We start from the raw sequence: 21855 nt of genomic DNA, 5'->3' as shown, positions 1-21855 counted from the left end.
GTTTTGGTTAACTTTTTTGTTGGCTGTTCTACTACACTGATGTGTTGATAGGGCATTTCTGAGCTTTTATTTGATGTTTGCTTTGTAAAAACTGCTTCAGCATTAGACTGTTTATGCTGGTATGAAATGGCGGCGTAGTCGCTGAGGTAACAGAAAAGGCTAAAAACCCACTGTTTTATGACCTTATTTAGGCTGAGTATAAACACATTATCTTGTGCAACGCTCACCCATTAGTCCCCAAACTTTCTGTGCAGCTGTAGGTTCATGAAGTCAGAGGATCTGCGAATGTTGCTATAGCTTTCGGGATGGATGCAACAGGGTGGAAAATCCATTGAACGGTTTCCTTGAGGAGGGTCTTTGTGTAAGGAACTCTATATATATATATCTTTATATAGCAAAAGATACTAAAGATATTTATCGGTTGCTTAAAAGCGATATCGCCAAGCAAACAAGAGAGAATAGACCTCCTCATAGAGGTGCTGGGGTACAGTTCTGCGTCTTAAGCAATGTCATACTCTGACACAGCAGGAGATAGTAGACTTGATGCCCATCACTGAGGAGTTTAGTCTACCAATTACTGTTCATAACTCCATCCTCTCTATGCTGAGCCTTCCTTTTTCCAACAGGGAAATAATGGTAAGCAACTGCTGTGCACTTTAATCTATAGTGCCTATTATTAAATAAGGTAGAATGTTGAAGACTTGTTGCCAGATATGGTAACAATTGACAAAATGTATCTAAGAGTAGGAAGAGCGTGTTTAACATGTTCACCTGCACTATAGTCCATCCTACAGAACAGAATACTTGTACTCATTGGGTACTTTTTTTTTTTTAGACTTTTATATAGTGCCAACTAGACCCGCGGATATCAGGTATCAGAGCGCTTTACAGGAGTACCAGTTTCGTTACAGACAGACACATTCATTGATAACAGATATCAGTTTACACAAAATACAGAATTATCTTCCACAGTTGTGTGCATATACTGCTGCCTCCGTGAGCATTTCTTTGGCATGATTGCTTACGGGGACTATTTAAAAGGCATTTTGGAGTACATAAATATTCTTGTACGTCCACTAAGATGCCTTTGTGAATTTGCCCAAAATATCTAAAATGGGAATAGCTGGGAAATATCCATGTACAATTCGTACAAATATGAAAGGACGGTGCCTTCTTTGCACTTTTACTAATAAATAATAATAATAATAATAAATAAATCTGTATTTATAAAGCGTGAACTACTCACCCTTATGGGTCTCAAGGCACTAGGGGCCGAAATAGAAATTAAGCAAGCTATTGCCTAGAGTCACGTGGTGCTGAGCTGCCACCAGAGCCGGGGATCGAACCATGAACCCTGTGCTCTGAAGCAGGGGCGTAACACAGGCCCCCGCAGCCCACGCGGTGCAGGGGGGCCCCTAGCTCCAAGGGTCCCCCTGCACCAAGGGTCCCCTCGGCACTGAACTCTGGCCGGGAGAGCTACTGATTGAGCCCGGAGTGGGCCCCCCTAAGTACCGTGCAGGGAGGCCCCCTCACTTTTCGTTACGCCAGTGCTCTGAAGTCAGCTGCCCTGACTGCTGCACCACACCTCTCCACTAATACAGAAATGGACTACTCGTGTCGAATGACAAACAGTATATAAAGGTGCTTTCCAGTGTTACTACTTCTCATGCTCACAGACAGTAGCGGTCGGCAGTAGGTGTTTCTGTAGGGCGGTGACGTGGGCAGGGGTGGGGCAGGGTGGGGGGTAGTACTGTATGGATTACAGAGTTTTACAGGTAAGTAAACATTTAAATAAATAAAACACATTTTGTTGCGCGCACTGCATTACATTTGGTGATGCAGTGCACGCAACGAAATTAGTTTTATTTATTTAAATGTTTACTTACCTGTAAAACTCCGTAATCCATACATTACTACCCCCCACCCTGCCCCTCACCCTGCCCACGTCACCGTCCTACAGAAACACCTACTGCCGACCACTACTGCTCACAGATGGTTTTGTGATGCACCTCAATGAGGCACAATTCAAGTTGTCTCGCTACAGGATCCTGGATGTCTGAGACCATTAGAGGATGCAACTTGGCACACTAGCCGGTTTAATTGTTTTGAGGGATAAATGGTCTATTAAAACCCCTTACTACATTAAAAGGAAGGTGGCAGGGTGGTTCATCACAAGGAGAGAGAACGTTTATTTTCTCATTTTAGGTTCAGACAGGCTTCATGTAGCCACTGGCTGAAAACCTCTAAGCATCACGAATGAGTAAGTGGATTATACCAGGGCCAAAAACTGTTTGCGTCAATAGTTCCACCATAAAAAAACGTAAATAATAACATTGGAAAAGCCAGTGTACGTTTTAGAGACTACTTTTGATTAGGCCATCATTCTTAGCAAACTTATGAAACTTCTTATGAAAAAGTAGATGCTCGCAAGTGAATTGTGCGTATCAATCACAACTACGTATTCTTCAATGCTGCTTTGATACGCAACAGCTGGCCATGAGGTGGGACTGTCCATGTGCACTGCTTCTGTCTACTACACACCACAGTGGCTACTTCTCACTTGCTTCCCTTGCCATAACATTGTATGTTAAACTTGTATGGAACTTGGGGGCGGTTTCACTCCAGTTCTCTGCCCCTAGGGGCCACTTACTAACAATCATCATCACCTTTAACAATATCAGGCACCGCTGCCAGCCATCTTAGCCACAAGGCCAGTTGCTAAATGGACAGGCAAGTTTGGTAATTTATACGACTAAAAAAAGAGAGCCTGAGGAAATTTAAAGACCAGCGAGGATGACTTCCCTAGACTAGGAGCAAAAAACACACAAAGGCCCCTGGTACTAGATGGGAGTGCTTTCGAACCTGGTCGCAATGCGGGCTACCCTCATTGAGAGTTCGGTAACTTGCCGTACACCTGCCCCAAATGTACTAGAATTTTTAATAAATGGAAGACTTCAAGTGCTCATAATTTGACAGACAAAAATATGTTCAACTGGTAAAAGAGAATAATAGGCCACCCGGATACATTATCTTGGTACATTTCCTTGGTTTTCCTGAACACCACCTGAACCCAGAGCACACAATCCAACACCCAACGCTTGTAGTTCTGTGGTTGTCTGGCGGAAGCGCCCTTCGGGAGAGAAGAGTTTCCGATTCTTTTGGGTTGATATAGGGGGTGCCTGAGGAAGAGCTCTCCAGTTTCCATTTATCGTTACTCAAACATCTGGGGATGAATATATGTGTCTTGCCGGATTTTTCATTCATTGGTGGAAGGACCCTGCATGGAGAAAAGAGAATAGGTGTGAGTCTGTTTCATTTGTTTGCAAGCAGCCCTAGGTGTAGTCATAACCTTCAAAAGGCGCAGTGTACACCTCGGACATCCTGTGAATGAAGAGCAGGCCCACAAACACCATCTCTAAGTAATCAAGCAATTAAGTAGTCTATTTATTTATCTATTAATCAGTTGTGTGACACAACGTCAGCAGAATCAAGTGCACTGCACAACAAATAGTTAAAACATGCTTTAAAAGCCAAAAAAGCGGAGATAGAACTATCGCCCTATTTACAAGTGGGTGCTAACTTACATTAGCGCATGTTAGCACCATTTTTCCCAATGCCTCGCTTTGCATCTCTAATGAGATGCAAAGTGGGCATCACTGGGCAGTACTGCATGTAAATTATCGTTGATGTGCACACCACGATATTTACAAGGAGGCCCATGCATTTTAGCAGACGTTAATTTTAGGCGAAAACCGCGGTTTCCACGTAAAACTAACGTCTGCTAAAATGCTGACTTATGTATACTTAACATTGGAGGTGGGAGGTGGATTATGCTGATACAACCACAGGGTTGTATCAGCAAGGTTATCGCCATTTTCCATGGAACATCGCTGGAAAACCAGCGATGTTCCATATAAAACACCGCTATCCCTGGAATAATTATCGCCATTGCTCTCTGCGTTGTTAATACAGCGCTAGCATGGCGATAATTTCCATTGATAGCCGGCGAAAAAAATAATTCACGCTAAGCGCGGCCAACGATAATTATTGCTGGCGCTTGATAATATGACCCTAGGTAAGGCGTTCTACGTCCCTAAGACATGTAACCCAAAGATATAACAGGGAAGAAGGCTTTTTTTTTGGGAGGGGGGGGGGAGTGGCCAGCCAGCAATCATGGCGGACGTGGCTTACTCGAGCTCCGTCCTTAGACCCCCAATTATCCTGCATTTATCCTCTAGAGGTGCCTCTTCGTGCCCACGCTGAGTGGAGACGGTGTGGGAGTACGGTGAGGAGTCCCGGGGGCACAGTGGATCGCAGATTGAGGTGGCGGCGGAGATAACAGACGGTCTGTGGCAGCGTTGCACTGCAGGCAAAGGCGCGAAAAAGCGACAGGAGGCCTGGCGACCATTGGCGAGTCCTGTGCGGCTGCAGTGGCCCTGCCGGGAGGCGCTTGGAGTTGCTCTGGGCCCGGACGTCCCTCAGACCAGGCTGAGTGCTGCCCTCCAGGGGGATCGTCGGACCCTGAGGCTGCCGAGGTGGGCGGCGAAGTGAGGCGAGGCACTGGTGGCATCAGCGGGCGACAGGTGACACCTGGAAGGCTCCGGCAGGGCCTGCATTTTTTGACCCGGGAGGGGGGTTGTGCTTCACCCGGAGGAGGCTGCCGCACCTACATCTTGGAGCGGAAAGGCACTGGAGGAGGCCGGGGCGACCCCTGCGGCCTGCGAAGCCAGGACCTTGAATCCCCCTCGGGCCCGGGCCTGTGGAGCTACGTGGCCCGCTGGCCTGCAGTGCAGCGCCGCATTACCAAAGACGCAGGAGCGAATGGGCGCCATGAACTGTGCACGGTGAGGAGCGGGCCAGGGACCGGATTGGGACACTCGCATGGCGGTGCTGCCATACGGCAGTGGGTGCCCACTTGTTGCCCGGAGCGGTTGTGGCGGCACCAAGAGGCCCTTAGCGGTGCTTTGGAAACTGTGGATATAAGGCCCGGAACACAGGAAACTCGGGCTGCGGTGGTGTGCTGGAGGCTGAGGGGCGAGACTCTGGTCCCTGCGCAGGCCTGCTGGGTGGAGGCCCGGACCTTGGGCTCAGGATTCTGGCTGCGAGGTGTTGCCTGGCGGGCATTGTTGGCGTTGGGGGCCACTGGGAGTGGCTGAGCTGGCTGTCGGGGCGGCTAGGGACAGCTGCTCCCACGTCCTGGATAAGATCCAGGGAACTCCTGGATATTGAGGCGGCGAGACGCCACAACACGTCGAGCGCAATGACAGCGGGGGCAGCCCGCTAGTGGAGACGACTGGGACTGGGCCGTGTGGCTGCTACACCGGGACACTGAGGTGAGTCTTGCTGGTGCGGACAGAACGGTTGCGGTCGGACACACCGGGGCCTGGGCGCCATTTTGAGTTAGGCGCCATCTTAGGTGCCATCACAGCCAGCGGACCCTGCTTCTACGGCACCTTTGGAGTCCCACCCAGGCATCAGGTATTTGGGGCTGCGCTGGGCGTGCTGGACGCCTTTCCCTGCGCTATTGAGGTCCCTGCAGCCTGGGGCACCAGTCAGGAGCGAGAGCTACTTACTGCTGAGGGGCCACGCGCAAGGGAACCTCTAGCGTCGGGCGGACGGCAGACTCTCCCTGGGCCACGGGGTGCTAGTGGGCTATCACCCAGGCCACCCCCAGAGCTGACATTGACCATCTGATGACATGGCCCCTGACGGAGGCAGCCCGTTTCATTTGGACAACTCCCTCCTGCCACTGCAGGCGCTGCAGCTGATCTGGTGAAGCGTTTTTTCCTCTAACTTCAGAAAGTCCTGCATCAAGCGTGGATGCCTACAGCGCAGCAGCTGGTGATGGGCAGACTTAGGGATAAATCCCAACCTAAGCAGCAGACGGCGGGCGACTTGGGCTCCATGCAAAGGCATCAGAGTGACAGCATGGAGCCGGCGGCAGCCCTAGCAGCCAAGATGGACTCTGTGTTGGTGGCGGTGGAGCGCATCGAAACCACTTTGGAGCAAACTAAAGTGTCCCTTGAAGCCCAGATAGATACGGTCACCTCTGACTTCACCCTCCTACATGCGGACCACCGTAAGTTGTCGGAGTTCGTCGCCGCGCAACGTCAGTCGGTCAAAGAACTGCAGCCTGTGGTGCAGAGTCACGCTTTAGCACTAATAGATATAATTGACAGGGTTCACGTGCTGGAGGACCACATTGAAGACACGGAAGGGCGCTCTCGGCGCAACAACATTCGGGTGGTTGGACTGCCGGAGGGGGAAGAAGGAAAAGACCCGGAGCTATATACCGAGAATTGGTTGCGGGAACTCTTACCTCTGGGGACGCTGTCCCCGCACTTTGTGGTAGAAAGAGCACACAGGGTGCCAACGCAGACGCCGCGACCTAAAGCCCGGCCTCGCCCGTTCCTCTTCAAGCTTCTCAATTATCGTGACCGGAATGTGGTCTTCCGTGAAACCAGGAAGTTGGGCGATTTCAAAGTGGGGAACAGCCGAGTGATGTTTTCTCTGGACTATACGGCACCAGTGCAGAGGAGCAGAAGCATATACATGGCCGTAAAGAGACAGCTGCGGGAACTGGAGCTGCCCTACTCGTTACTGTTCCCCTCTCGTCTCCGAGTGGTCTCCAAGGAAGGTGCCCGCTTCTTCGATCCCCCATCAGACGTCTGAGACTGGTTGGAAGAGACGGGACAATGGACAGGAACGAGACCCGCAGGCCCGGAAGAGAGCGGGTGGCAGGAGCAGCGATCGAGGAGGCGCAGAAGGAGGGGGACTCGTCGGGGTGCGGGCCTGGGCCAGGTCGCACCCAGCCCGGAGAAGATGCGACTGGAACGGCAGGAAGCACTTGAAGCGGTTGCAACCTTGGGAGTGGTGAGCACCGCTGCCCGCCCAGATGCCCAACCGCACAGTGACCTGGATATGAGTGGTTCGTCCTCCCCATCTACTGTGCTTTTGGAAGACATGGGCATGCCGGTGGTGACGCCCCAAAGAGCTGACCAGATTGTGTGACTGAACAACGGACCAAGGCTACCAGGCAGGAGCTCCTGTCTCTGAATGTTCTCATTTATATCCTTCTAATACTGTTGTTCTGCGCGCTACTGCTATGTGTCTTCAGCCAAATGTGTTTGCGTCGCCTTGCGAGCATGCACAGCTTAGTGTATGCAGATGTGTTTAAAGGCCCACAGTTGAACAGCGCTGAGCAATTACTGCATGCAGGGGCTCCCCTACTGGCGACTCACAACTGCTCTGCACGTTCAACCTTCCAGACTTCCTCATGCACCCCTTGAGCGCCTGGGGGTCCGAGGCAGGGGTGTAACATAACTTGATTGTTGGCTACACGCTCACCCGAATAGCCACTGTGCTGGGCTAACACATCTCCAAGTGGTAGATCTATTTTAGGTTTGGACGTATGCCCCGTTGGAAACTCGCCCATTTTGTTACACTGTTTGTTACTGTTCTCACGTTTCAGATGCAGCACATTGATTCACCCTTCCATGATGGTATCCGTAGGCCCCCTTCGGGGCGTTACCCCGACCCCGTGCGGGTGCGCTGCGTCCCAACACATGACACACACTAATATAATGACCTGGAACATCCGCAGTATGCACACCCCAACACGCCGCTACTCTGCCTTCTCCTATCTGCAGTGACATGGGGTGGGGATTGCCCTCCTTCAGGGGACGCACATGACCCAGGTGGAACTAGACAAGCTCCGCAGGCGCTGGAGGGGGCACATTTATGTTACAACCTTTTCTGCGCATGCGCGAGGTCTGCTGATTTGGGTGAGGGTGGGGGGTCCCCTTCATATGTGAAGACGCTCAGGTGGATCCAGAGGGGAGGTACTCCTTAATGCGGGGCGGCTGAACGGTCAGCAAGTTCTGTTGGGATCGATATATACGCCTAATACGGACCAGCTCTCCTCCCTGGCGAGCTTGAATCAATTCCTTCACCCGTATGCTGGCCTCCCCTGGTTGCTTGGCGTAGACTTCAACCTGGTGCTAGATGTACAACTAGATCGATCTTTTCCTCCTCTCTGAGCTGCAGCGGTAATGTCGAATGCGCAGGCATTACGGGACTGGCTCTCGCACTGGGAGGTATATGATCTATGGCGCGCGCAGCACCCTGTAGATAAAGTATACTCCTACTATTTACCCGTTCATGACCTGCATGTCCTGTTAGACCAAATAGTTGGCTCCCAGTCACTGCTCCCACTCTTGGCCAGGTCAGAATACTTGGGTAGGACACACTCAGATCATAACCCCCTATGGTTCCAAATTAGTTGGGAGGCGGACCGCCCGCCTGTGCCCACGTGGAGGTTACAGCCTGCCGCACTTGAAGATGCTGAGTTCCGCTCTTCACTGGGCACAGCCCTCCTAGCCTACTTTGAGGACAATGCAGGGATGGCGAGCGATGCCTTGGTAGAATGGGACGCGCACAAAGTAGCCATTCGTGGGCAGTGCATGGGGGCTGCGTGGAACATCCGTAAAACACTGTCCGCTTCCCTGACGTGCCTGGAATCTGAACTCCTGCGATATGAGAAGGAGGGTGAGGGGACTGGTGAGCACTCACGCACGCTGAGTGACCTTCGGGGTAAGCATGCAGCTCTCATGGAGCAGCTAAGGTGTCATAACTACACGGCGCACACGGCTAGAACGCATGCCAAGGCGGACAGAGCTGGTCGGCTGTTGGACTGGTTAGTACAGAAAGTAGGACGTGGTGCCCCGATAGGAGCCATTTGTACAGGGGGAGGGGAGATGGTCTACACGCAGCGTGAAATACACGGAGCCCTGACTGACCATTACAAGCAGCTATACATAGCTCGCGGCATCGGCCCGAGACACGTGCTAGACGAGTTCCTGGATTCTGTTACCCTGCCTACAGCCTCTGAGGAACACAGGGATGCGTTTAATGCCCCCCTCACGCTAGAAGAAGTGGGAGACGCGATTCAGGCTATGGCGATGGGGAAAACCCCAGGCACGGATGGCCTGCCAGCCGAATAATATAAGGCGAACAGGGAAACCCTAACGCCCCTATTCCTTCAGTTGTACAATACAGCAATTGATGCAGGCTCGTTCCCCCCATCCATGCGAGAGTCATTTCTGGTATCACTGCCCAAGCCGGAGAGAGACCCCACATCTCTGGGTTCCTACCGGCTGCTGGCGATGCTTAACGTCGACTATAAAGTCTTCGCAAATATACTTGCAGAATGCCTGGGGCCAGTGGCCCCCCACTTAATACACCCAGATCAGAATGGATTTGTGCCAGCAAGGTCCACGTCCCTGACCCTCAGGCGGTACTTCAGGGTGGCGGCTGAGACTACGAGGGAATGGCCTAAGGCAGGGTGCCTGGTATTAGACCTGGAAAAGGCCTTTGACTGTCTGGAGTGGGGTTACCTGTCAGCGGTGCTAGCGAGATGCGAGCTGGACGTAGATTTCTTACAGATGGTTTACCTCCTTTATCGAAATCCAGTAGTCCACGTGCGACTGGGGCCGTATGTCTTGGAGGCTTTGGCGGTGAGCCGGGGCACTCGGCAGGGATGTCCCCTGTCCCCGCTGCTGTTCGCGCTGGCCATGGAACCTCTGGCGGCGGCCATGAGGCAGACCCTGGGAGACGGCATTCCCTTGGGTGATGCTACTCATCAGGTATCACTAGATGCCGACGATCTGTTGGTGTTTGTGAGGGATGTGGGATGCATACCGGAGCAACTGGCCCGATTGCTGCGTCAGTTCGCAGATGTCTCGGGGCTTCGGGTGAATGCAGGCAAGTCCTGCCTCTATGCATTTGGCGGTGGGGTAGAAGACCCGGGGTATTGCCTTGAGGCACGAGAGTCCAATGGATGCTGACACCTTTAAGTATCTGGGGATCCAGATCTACTGTCAGCCGGCTGACTTATTTGATGGAAATTTAGGAAGGGGGGTGGCAGCGCTTAGGTCTCAGATATGCTTTTGGTCCACGCTCCCGCTGACACCCACGAGCAGAGTGGCCCTTGCCAAAATGGTCATGCTCCCCCGCCTCCTGTACTACTTTGTTAATTCGCCCTTATTTATAGCGGCCTCCTTTTTCTCCACACTCAACACAGTCCTGCGAGACTTCATCTGGGGTACGTCCCGACACAGACTGGCTCTGGGGGAATTATTCCTACCTAAGGACGGGGAGGATTGGCCGCACCCTGCTTCGAGCATTACTATCTGGCTGCGCACCTCCAATGGATTGCCCGCTGGCTGGCGGATAAAGGAAGGGATGACACAGCCACGGGTGAGCCGCCATACACTCTGGAGCGTGTCACTAAACTCTTTCACCCATTGTCGGCGTCCGAGCAACCCACCCCGCTGCTGCAAGCGGTGGCGTACAAATGCTTCCACGGAGCGCTGTTCCTCACGCGAAAGGTGCTCCCCTACGTGCCTGCTATACCTTTATTGGGTTCTCCAGGTGGCGAGGGGATTCTCACGCGCCCCATGTTGGAGCAGTGGCGGGAGGCAGATGTCCAGACGCTGGGTGACCTCTACAGGGATGGAGAGCTGGCGCCTTATGAGACGCTAGTCTCTGAAGACGGGCTTCCTCCTGGGGGGTTCTTACTACATCGTTCCCTAATAGCGAAGCTGACGGCCAGGTGGGGAGATGTCACGGCGGAGCCTGACCAGCACCTAACCATGCAATATCTTCACGTCATGGGGAAGGGTCGGCACCTGGTTCGATGGTTTGCTGCGTCCTTGAGGACACACACAGAAATCAGTTTGGCCCCACTCCGAGGCAAATGGGAACGGGACCTGGGAAGGGCGCGCGCTGATTAAGAGTGGGAGAAAATCCTTAAAAGCCCGGTGCGCATCCCCAGAAAAATGCACTTTCGCCAGATCCAACTCTACGTTGTTCATAGAGCCTATCTCACGCCTGAACTAATAAACAAATACTTCCATAGATCTGACGTGTTCTGCCCCAGGTGCGGGGAGGTGGGTGCAGACCTTCTTCATCTTTTGTGGAACTGTCCTGGGCTGGGCACCTACAGTGAGCTGCTTAGGAACTGTACCGGGCGTACTATCCCCTTTAATTGGCCTGAATACCTTTTGCATCACTTCCAGAGACCACCCAAAGACAAGGTGTCGTCCTATTTCTTAGACCTGGGACTGGTAGTGGCAACGCGCCTCCTCACGAGGAGATGGAAGGCGCGCGATCTGCCCAGCGTGCAGGCGTGGACTTTCTCTCTCAAGGCATGGGCTCGGGCGGAGTGGACTGCCATACGTAGGGAGGAGATGGTGGGGCTCCGCAGGGAACCTATGGCAGAGCGCTGGGAGCACATGCTCAACAGGCTACAGCTAACAAACGGGGCCGCGGATGCGGGAGCTGTGGGGGATTAGATAGAAGCTCTAGGGGGTTGGAGTATACCGCGGGCTGATCTCCTGTTTGGATACTACATACACTGCCCCGTTGGGCTGTCCAGGTTTGCAGTATAGGAACAGTTGTGGTTGGAGGTACGTGCGCGCGCGGGGGGGCAGCGGGGGGAAGGGGATGGGAAGGGGATCAACATGAATATATACCTGTGGTTTTGCCGCTGTTCGTTTTGCTTTTCTACAGTTGTTGCATAAATATCATTTCTGTATGCAGATCTGGGCTATACAGGCTCCCCACGTTACAGCCGGTTACAGGTGCTCACTCTTGGTCTTAAAGTTATATATCTTTAATGTTGTGGCGCCTAGCTGTCATGTTATTTTGTAAATGGAGGACTACTTGACATGCCCAAGCGGTTGTGTTGCATAAATTGCAACTCCTACTGTACTGTTAAACATTTAAATGCCAATAAACAGATTTGACAAAAAAAGAAGTCTTTTATTTTCTTTTTTGCCAGTAATCCAGTCAGAACCTCTGTCAGAGGGTCATAGGGTAAGCTGGAGCTACTGAACCAAACCGTGGGGATTGAGGCTTCTTCAGTCAGTCAGTTAAATATACTTTATTTTGGCAAAGCCATAAAAGTTTTCCATCAATACAATTAATAAAACAACATTTCTAATCCAATCTAATCCAATAAAACTTGTCATAAATTACAACCTAAAATCATTTCACATTTTATATTTATACAAGTTATTACAAATAGTTAAAAATGTGTATTAAAAAGAGAAAAAGTTGCATAAATTATAAAATTGATAAAACCAGTCACCTGACACTCGCAATTATAACTAAGAAGAAACATCATCATTTGGTAACTAGTCTTCTTTTCGTCCACATCCGCCGCAAAAACTTTGCAGTTGCATTAATATACAGTGTAAAAGGGTCCGTTCTTAGTATCCTCAAGGCACAGCAGTGACACGAAGTCCCCATTAGTATACACACAGGGGCCTGTCAAGCTGAGACGTAGATTCTAAATCTGGGCATAGGCTGGGCATGCAAATAGCACATGTGGTACAATCTTTTCGTGATCAACACAATAGGGACAATTACCAGTATGAGAGGTAGACCACTTTACAGAAAAAGTCTTTAATGGGTGCGTCGCTACTCTAAATTGATGATATAGCTTCCTATCTAAAGAAACCGTGTTTAGGTCCCAGTACTTCTCTAATCCGTGCACTACTTTAATATTCAGATATTCTCCAGTCAGTGAGGTGCCCACCACTTTTTGTTCCTCCCTCTGTATTACCAGTGCCCAATACTGTTATTTCAGTGCCCCCTTAGATGGAAATTGACCCGTAGCGGGATAGTACCAAAGATCACCATGGCCTAGCGAGATCAGCAACTTCTTGATAAAACACAGCCAAGATATTTTGTGGAATCTGTAAACCATGATGACATCTTGTAGGGAAACAGCTTAGTGGCACAGCTCTCGGGTAGCCTATAGTATTTGCCAAAAAAACAGGGAACAGCCATGTCCAGAAATAGGGAGTACTAGATGGAAGGGAGACCAAAGGTCTTAAAAAAATTCTCTGACCGCTCCACCAATAGTCTTGTCCTCATACACCTGAAGGGCTGGTTCTACTGGCTTGGTGAAGGATAAACAATGTTCTTTTAGACTAACTCCAGTAATCTGTATTTGCGTCAAGCATGCCCTTGCAATGAGTTGGGACCAGGACAAGTTGGATGAGAGTTTGATTCCTGGATGTCAAAATGAGTCGACCCTCTCTAGGAACTGCCCCCTAACCTCAAATTACCCTTGGCCTTTTTTGAAGTGCTAAACACCATGGGGCAGATTTACAAGGAACTGACACATCTGCATAGATGCGTCAGTTTCCTTGCTTCAGCGCCGAATGTCCTTGCACCACTATGGATGTGCTGTATTTACAATACAGTGCTCCATGGCGTAAGGATTAACAGATGCATCAGATATTGTGACGAATCTGTTGGTGCAAAAGTGACACATTGCTGGAGTTGCTCATGAAAGTGACGCAACTTCAGCAATGCACCACAATAGATGGGTGAGTCTCATTCCAAAAGCCCTGCGTCATTCCTTACGCCTGGTCTGAGCAGGTGTAGGGTATTGATGCAGTGAAGGCGTAGATTGACATAGTGAATTCTTGTAGCTTTCACTGCGCCAGTTATACATGGCTTTTTGCGTGGGAAAGCCCACCCTGCATAAATAATTCCTGACGCAGGTAGAATGTGACCCAAGGCTTTACAATGTGACGCATTATTTATGCTGCAGCTGCGTCACAAGAGTGACGCAATGGCGGAGCAAATGTCCCACAATGGGCTTGTAAATCTGCCCCATAAATCTAGTTTTCGCTGCATTGATTTCCAGGCCACGATCCGAGCAAAAGACCCTTAATTTATTCAAAAGCGTTTGGAGGCCACTCGGGGTTTTTGAGATTGAAAGAGTGTCATCTGCAAACAACAGTATGAGGATCTTATTATTGGCTATGGTTGGGACATCCGCTGAGCACTCAGAAAGATAGTCTACCATCCTGTTCAAATATGAAGAAACAAGGGTAGAGGTCAACACACACCATTGCCTTATGCCTTTTGACACTGGGATCTTGTCTGTCAGTTGGCCCTGGGGACCCCACCTAAACTTAGCAAAGTTGTTCTAATGAAGCCTGATAGGTAAAGCTAGGATTTCATGGGGCAAGCCCCTCTCCTGGAGAACCTGCCACAGCCTAAACCTTGGGACCAGGTCAAAAGCGGATTTAAGATCGACAAATGCAACAAACAAATGGCCCTTGCCGATCAAAACAGTCTTCCAGTACATTAAAACAAACTGGAAGACCTAGTCTACTGTAGATTGAGGCTTTTTACTCCCAGGGCCTGACATACTATGACCTCTGAGTAACTGGGCTTAGTACTCCTTCAGTGCTTGACTTTCAGTGGTAGCTTGGGTCGAGCAGGGAAAGGTAGGTGCAAGGTGTACACAGACTCACAACTTAAAATCACATTTAGCAACCACAGTAAATGACTGTCCAGCTGGATTCTTGCTTTCATGAAAAAATAGTATTTATTTATGAACATAAAGTGACATATGGCACACGAAATATAATACACACAGTCTAGTTAAGGAGAGCACTCTAGTGTTGTCAAGGTAAACCCTTCAGTAACACATCCTGGTCTAAGGATTGTAGTTATTCCGCATTTAGGAAACATTGGGGTTAGGCCCCCAATTGCAAATATAAGTCTTAGTTAGAAGTTCCACAATGATTTTCTAAAAGTCAAAGTGTCTCAGCGCCATAGTGCTTTTAGCCCAAAAAAAGTTTCCCCCAAGAAACCAAGTTCCCCGGCAATCAGTCTTAACCGTCCTCAGTGGATCTGCAGTTCAACAGGCATAGGCATGTGCCAGTGACCAGAACGCTGGATGCTGCAGGCAAGCTGGCAGGCATCCACGCTGAAACTTCAATTGTGCAGTAAGTCTTTCTAAGTCCGGCGACAGGTCTCATGTGTTTCTGAGTTCAGGCAATTGAATCAATACTCTACTTCCACGTGTCACAATCCATTACTCCTCATAATCGCACGCTGCTCCAGGGTAATGGTCCTCTTCAATACAACCCCCCTCCCACCTAGCATACAGGGGGATCGTAAACAGTGCCCCGGGCATTGGCCTGCTTCTTGTCACAATGATGCACCAGGTCAACAGCCTTTAATCTTCACTGCAGCCCCACCTGGCATACAAGGACCGTGAACAATAGCACACGGGCGGATGGCTTGATCGGTGCAACGATCCTCAATCTTCACTGCGGCACCCGCCTGACATACAGAGGTTGTGAACAGCACTCAGGGGGCTGCCTGATCAGTGCAACAGTCCTTAATCTTTACAGCGGCCCCCACCTAGCATACAGGGTTTGTGAACAGCAGCACTCGGTGGATGGCCCGATTGACGCAAATGTCCTCAACGCGAACCCAAAACTCTCCTCCCCCTAACAGGGTCCTCTGGTCTTGGCAGTCAGGCAGATGCTGGTGCTCCAGGATAAGTGGTCTTGATTTTCTTGGGTGATGTACCCTCACCCAGAAGGAGGCTACCAGACTTTAATCCTGAGTACTAGTCACAACGGGCAGAAGTCATGCTGAGTTTCTCCCAGATATACAGCTTCAGTTTGACAATTTTGAGAGGCTAAAGCTCCCCTTATTATAATTTGTTTACTGACACAGGTGTGATTTAGTCTTTGAAGTTTGTGTGGTGCAGAGTGCCCGACTTGTAGTGCTCACTCCTCTATCCTGCTCTTTGTCCAGGAAGCAGTATGTCACAGAAGGAACGACTTCACTTGTGATAGCCCTACACTCAGGCCATAGGAGAGTCTAAAGGATCACATCTGGATGTCAGCATCACTGATATATGCCTAATAAAATGTTGCATAGGCCCCCAGCCCTACTCTTTCTGATTCTCTTATTAGCCCAGTTCCTTCTCGAGATGTAGGCAGGCCCCACTAAATAGTGATCTTTCCAGAGTCAAAGAACACTTTTTAAATGCCCAAAAGAGCCTTCCTCCAGTGTGTGCCCCACCCCGCTCTCAGGAACACAGCAATCCACAGATTTGTCTTGGGGGGCCTTTTACAAATGCCTTCCTCAAGATCGTGGGCTTCCAATATGGAACCCACAGGCCTCTAGGCATTATAACACTCACAGGCACGTATACTTCGCAGCACGCACACATGTGAGTTGCACAGCTCTACATGCTGAAACCATGTAGGCCAAGGGGAAGTTAAACACACAGCAGCAAAGCTTTTCGTGATTGGGCCGGTAGGCCCCACTCCAGTGACATATGTACAAAGGCCTATTCACACAACTGATCATCAGTATTAAAACACGGTATGCAGCCATCACTGCACTCATGCTACTTAATACCTTGGTGAGGGCAGCAGCCCTTTACCACTTATGAGGGTAGCGCTTTGGGCATCGCTCTCGGTCCAACAAGACCCCAAGCCATGAAAAAGGCCTAGGTCATAGTGCACACGCATGATCCATATTCATCCATGACTAAAATCAGCACCAGGGATCCAGATATTGTTGCAGCTGAGCCACTCAAAACAGAGGTGCACATCCATGACCATGCGGTGAATTTTCTGTACCAACACTTCCCTTTCCATGCTAACATTTTGCCCCGTTGCTCCTCCTTACAGCCCCTCCTCTTTACAGAGAACATCACCTTGTAAAAGATAAAAGAAACAAATCCAGGCTCCAAGCTGTTCTAAGAAGGAAAACCTTTATTCTATGGGAGTGTTAGTACAGAATAAGAACACACAAGCATTTGCAATGCAATAGGTCTCGCATTAATTAAGTTTGAGTTATTGGCATTGCTAAATATTGCAACACCAATTGCAACAAAATTCTATAAATTGTAGGCCAAAAAAATGTGAATTTATTTTTGTAGCAATGGTGGCATGCTGCGCTTCAGATGAATATGTTTAAAAGTAAAGTGCGCCATACTGCGATTGCTACAATAGTTAATTGTGGATGCGTTAACAATTGATGTGTGCACTGATGGCTGGTGTTGTGTGTGCCTGGTGGAAGTGTTGATTGCCGGCTGGTGGTGTGTGTGCCTGGTGGAAGCGTGCACTGATGGCTGGTGGTGTGTGTGCCTGGTGAAAGCGTGCACTGACGGCTGGTGGTGTGTGTGTGTGTGTGTGCCTGGTGAAAGCGTGCACGGACGGCTGGTGGTGTGTGTGTGTGTGTGCCTGGTGAAAGCGTGCACGGACGGCTGGTGGTGTGTGTGTCACTTGTGAAAGCGTGCACTGACGTTTGGTGTTGTATGTGCCTGGTGAAAGTGTGCACTGACGGTGTGGTTGTGTGTGTGGTTGTGGGTGTGTGGTTGTGGTTGTGTGTGTGTGGTTGTGTGTGTGGTTGTGTGTGTGGTTGTATGTGTGGTTGTATGTGTTTGTGGTTGTATGTGTATGTGGTTGTTTGAGGTTGTGTATGTGGTTGTGTGTGGGTGTGGGTGCGGTTGTGGGTGCGGGTGTGGTTTTGTGTGTGGATGTGTGTTGGGTGTGGTTGTATGTGTGCGTGTGTGTGTGTGTGAGAAAGAGAGAGAGAGCGTGCATGTGTGCGTGCCTGTGTGAGAGGGAGAGGGAGAGAGAGCATGCATGTGTGCGTGCATGCGTGTGTGAGGGAGGGAGAGAGAGAGCTTGTGTGCGTGAAAGAGAGAGAGTTGTAGGGAGAGCGGGCATATCAAATCAATGAGAGGAAAGGCGCCCCTGCAATCTTTTCGTGTTTTAGGTATTTCAAATACTGTGTTTTTCGTACCTCTGCAATATACACATCGAGGGACAAGCGGGGAGCGTGGAGTAGAGCAGGAAAAGGTGTGAGGGAACACACACACACCACCCTAGCCTTTCACAACCGCACCCACTGCTGACTCCGCAGCTGCAGGAGAATCATTAACAGGCACCAGCCCTGAGCAGCTAGAATGAATGATGCACCACCACTGCTGGAGACTTGACAGGGAGCAAAGGCCCGCCTGCTGTCAAGCCATGGCCCTACTGAAAGCAGTGAGACCCCACGGGTGAGTAGTGCGCTCTATAAATGTCTTGATTGATTGAATGAATGCCTTACCGTGCATAGCAGAAGTCAAAAGTGCTTCGGCACTGCACACTGCCACCACCACGCCACCAGTGCTGGAGGCCTGAAAGGGAGAAAAGGGGTCCTTGTACCATACCACAGTCAAGCTAAAAGCACCAGTGAAGGTCTTACTGTAAACAGCAGGAGTAAATGGTGCGTCGGCACTGCACACCACGCACTACCCCCACCACGCCACCAGTGCTGGAGGCCTGGCAAGGAGCAAGGGGCCCTTGTATCATAATAAAAGCACCAATGAATGACTTACCGTGCGTAGCAGGAATCAATGGTGCTTCGGCACTACACACCAAATAAAGAGAGAGAATGCATGTGTGCGTGAGTGCCTCTGTGTGTGCGCGAGAGAGAGAGAGCGTGCATGTGTGCGTGCATGCATGTGAGAGAGCGAGAGCACGCATGTGTCCGTGCATGGGTGTGTGTGAAAGAGAGAGAGTGCATGTGTTTGTGCGTGTGTGTGTGTGAGTGAGAGAATGTGCATGTGTGCGTGTCTGTGTGTGTGAGAGAGAGCGTGCATGTGTGCGTGCATGTGTGTGAGTGAGGGGGAGAGAGAAAGAGAGCAGAGAGCCTGCAGGTGTGAGTATGCATGTGTGAATGCGAGAGAGCGTGCATGTGTGCGTGCCTGTGTGTGTGTGAGAGAGAGGGGAGAGGGAGAGAGAGAGAGCGTGCATGTGTGTGTGCATGCCTGTGTGAGAGAGGGAGAGAGAAAGCTTGTGTGCGTGAAAGAGAGAGAGAGTTGATGCTGCATGGCAGAGCATGTTGGGGATCCCACAGCAACCCTCGAACCCCTGTAGACATGTTTCGTGGAAAACATGAACAAAAATTCTTAAGGTCAATGATCGTCATAACAGAAGCAAGGTGAAATTCCAAAACCTAGCCACTAGATGGCATGATTTGACTGCACGCGAATCCACAATGAGTTTATGCTCCAAAAGAACCCTCCTCCGACAATATTGTTTTCCATTTCTTGGCTTCGATTTAAGTGAGAAGGAATGTTGAAGAGTGGGAGGGAGGGAGAGGAGAAGGAGTTGGGAGGGAGGGCAAAACGATTACAAGAGAGTGGCTGCGATAGGAAGGAACGCACTTAATGAGAGATGATGCCTTGAAGGCTTAATGAGATTAGAAAGGCAGATGGAAACTGCGCGCGTTCACACGCACATGCACTGTAAATTGTAGCTGGCACATTTTTTTGGTAGCATTTTTTGAAGCCCTCTTTACTTAAAGTCTTGCCAGACCAGCGCTGAGCGCTGGGTCAGGCGAGACCCACAAAGGGTATGTTTCAATGGATTTTGGTCACGCGCACATGTGGATGAATTATTTTCCCCACCTGGCCACAATTAAGTTAAGAGGGTGGCTTAGGGTCTAAATCCACAATGTATGCAAACTTATTGGTTGTCACTCATTATGTCAAGTTGTGCTTGCTCCTCTCACTTGAATGAATGAATACTCATTTATATAGCGCGTGGTTACCCGGAGGCATCCCAGCGCTGCAGTGTACCAATTCATCACCCGAGAGATTACAGAAATAGGAAAGTTTTTTGCATCTTTCTAAACCTAAGGTGGTTCTCTTCCATCCGAATAGGGTCCGGCAGGTTGTTCCAGAGTTTAGCTGATTGGACAGAAAAAGGTCTGCCACCCATGCGGATTCTCCTTATTCGCGGGACTGACAGAAAGTTCTTACTACTAGATCTAAGGGCCCTATTGGTTTGGTAAGGGCAAAACAGAGATTGAGTTAGACCAGGCCCTGTCTTGGTCAAGGCTTTATGGACAATGGTTATAGCCTTAAAATCGACCCTTTGTTGTATTGGCAGCCAATGGAGTTGCCTGAGTGCTGGTTTGGCAGAAGTTCTACGCGGTATCTTTAAAACCATCCACTAGGACCACTGGTACTGCTCATATGTGGCTTTGGGTATTCATTTTTAATATAGGTATGAGAACATCAGGTCTAGGGCAGTAAATATGGAAATATTCAAAAGTTAAGATATACCTTAAAACTTTTTCTGTACTCAATTAAACTGATTTTGGTGTGGTGTGGTGTTTTGTGAAATCGAATTTCACACTACTTAAGCAGAATGGTTTGATTCTAGCTTGTGAGCTCAGCCTGTACAGCAGGTACTCACAATTATATTTTAGATCATTATAATGTAATTAACACCTTTAATCTGCTTGGACGCCCTAAGAGGTAAAGCACCTGACTAAAAAAACTAGACAGGAGGTTTAAATTGTGTATGTGTTTATTGTTTGAACTACAGCATTCTCTTAGAATTAACATTTGATAGACTAAACAAAATATAGATCCTTTATCTGTTGCATGATTAATAAAATACATTTTATATATGTCTTTAAAGCAATATTTTCCTAATAATATGCTTACTTGTAAGATATATTTGTGATGCCAAAAGATCCCAAGCTTATAAAAGACCATCAGTCTTTTAGAAAAGCCCTCAAGACTGCTCAGGTTCCAGGTCCGGTAAAATAATCATAATGTGCAAAAACAAGCACTCCATAGTTATTTGGAAAATTATTGTTCTTTCTTAGGCCAGGAACCTGCCAGTTGTCACCAGATGTGCTTCATAAAAATCCTCATAATAAAGTATCTATTGCGACCTCTAAATATCTAATGTATCTAATCAGAAAATCCTATTTGTCTATGTATAGGGTGCTTTAGAGAAAAGTTGTAATGGGAGCTCTGCCTTAAAACAGCAGGATTCCTGTCTTCTCTTCTTGTTTTTTATAGTGTGGCAGATGTCCCAATATATTTTTTATGTCCCATTTTATTTGATGGTTTTCTATTTATTTGTACTCACCATATATTGCAGTTTCTGTGATATGTATTCCATATGTTACTAATGATTTGTCTGAACTGTTCATAAACTATAATTTAAGAGTTATATTTTAGGTGAATAATATAAGGAACAAAGTAACCCTGTTGTACAATGAATGGATATTGCAAGTCACAGAGGAGTTCCATACCATATAGAGAAACGAAGCCAAAGGCTTCGTTCCTTTATAAGGTTATGGAACTCTGAAGTAACTTGCAATATCCTTACCATGTACGCCTGGGTTTACTTTATCCCATATAATACATGGTCACAACTTCACCTTTGCCACAAATTACTTAAAATCTTGGTATGCAGGTCTCTCATCTGAAACAGCAAGCATGTTTGCAAAATGAAACCCCTAGCACAAAATTAAACACATCAAAAACCTGTTAGTTATTTGTTTCAAACAAATATTAGAAACAGTTCTATGAAAGTCATTTAAAAAAAAAGATGCACTAGCTCAGAATGTGTGGATACACATGGAAAGAGTCTAGCTTTTTTCTAATTATCTAATGAGTGCAAAAAAGAAACATGTTCTCTCTGCTTGTCATTCTAAGCTAAAAATGGAGCAGAAGACAAAAAGCAACGTTTTGTTTTAGTTGCTTTAAACAGCTGCTTCAATTATTCGTGACCTAACCTGCCTTTCACCTTGGCTGCCGTCTCTGGCAATAGGCATTATGATGTCAGAATTCGACTGTTATAACTTATAATAGTCCTATGTGTGAATTTATGGGTTTGTTTTGACGAACTGTTGCATAATGGATGTTAAACCAAGGGTCAGGAACTGTACAAAATAATCGTTGCTACGTAACTCTGCAGTGTATGTATGATTTTTGCACAAAATCAATAAAATATGTTTAAAAATAAAATAACTTTTAATAGTCGAGTGCTGATGTATTTTCTTTATAATCAGCGATTGTTATTATTGTTATTGTTATTAATTGTTTTATAACGCGCTCTATTACTCACGAGTATCCTGGCGCGGAGCAAGGAATGAAGTGCGGTGAGCAGAAAGGGGGCCTAATGAGTAATTTAATCAGTAATAGTAAACAGATGAGTT

The 21855-nt window shown here is 48.6% G+C and overlaps 1 protein-coding gene across 2 annotated transcripts in view; it reads right to left on the bottom strand.

Annotated features, from left to right (window-relative positions):
* Positions 1 to 1990: 1990 nt before the first annotated feature.
* Positions 1991 to 21855, bottom strand: part of FSCN3 (fascin actin-bundling protein 3) — a 305725-nt gene continuing 285860 nt past the window's right edge. For both annotated transcript variants that reach the window (XM_078656097.1, XM_078656093.1), the window contains exon 7: positions 1991 to 3277. The gene's annotated coding sequence lies outside the window, so the exon portion shown is untranslated. The remainder of the gene's footprint in view (positions 3278 to 21855) is intronic.

The sequence above is a fragment of the Lissotriton helveticus genome, chromosome 1_1, assembly GCF_964261635.1.
Source record: "Lissotriton helveticus chromosome 1_1, aLisHel1.1, whole genome shotgun sequence".
Classification (NCBI taxonomy): domain Eukaryota; kingdom Metazoa; phylum Chordata; class Amphibia; order Caudata; family Salamandridae; genus Lissotriton; species Lissotriton helveticus.
Note: the sequence above shows the minus strand (reverse complement) of the source record. Positions and strands in the feature narration are given on the sequence as shown.